Source organism: Octopus bimaculoides, chromosome 2, assembly GCF_001194135.2.
Source record: "Octopus bimaculoides isolate UCB-OBI-ISO-001 chromosome 2, ASM119413v2, whole genome shotgun sequence".
Taxonomy (NCBI): domain Eukaryota; kingdom Metazoa; phylum Mollusca; class Cephalopoda; order Octopoda; family Octopodidae; genus Octopus; species Octopus bimaculoides.
Genome location: NC_068982.1, coordinates 79,562,569 through 79,563,494, shown reverse-complemented (window position 1 = coordinate 79,563,494; position 926 = coordinate 79,562,569).

Below are 926 nucleotides of genomic sequence, written 5' to 3'. Positions count from 1 at the left end.
TAATAGGAAAGTTAGGAAAATGAAACCATACATAGAATTTAATAAAATCAAATACAATATATGTATATGTGTATGTGTGTGTATATACATATATATGTATGTGTATATGTATATATATATATATATATATATATATATATATATATATATATATATATATATACAGACAGACACACATACATACATACGTACATGCATATATACACACACACACACACACATATATGTATATATATATGTGTGTGTGTGTGTATATATATATATATATATACGTACATCTATGCATATACACAGACAGATATACATGCATACATGCGCATATATATATCTGTGTGCGTGTGTGCGCGCGTGCGCGTGTATTTCGACATATCACTCTCAATATATATATAAATTTGTATTTATGTGTGTGTATGTGTGTGTATATGTATATATACACACATACACGCACACACACACACACACACACACACACATATATCAACATACATATATGTACTTATATATATATATATAGTATAAAAATGTAGATGTGAATCTAAGGACATCATTGTTAATGTTGCGACGACGTTATCAATTTCCTGCGGACATGTCTGTGATGAATTATTCCTGTGTCTCTTTGTGTCTGGAGATTTCAAACACATTTACATCACTGACGCATTCATGACAGTATAATAATGCATACATACATACATACATACATACATACAAAGATAGATAAATAGATAGAACGACAGATGTACATATACATAAATATATATATATATACATACATATATATATATACACACACACACACACACGCATATATATATACTTATAGATACTTATGCATATACATATATATACTTGTATTTATACACATATACCACGTATATGCATGTGTATGTATATATAGAGAGAGAGATATAGATATATGTATATATATA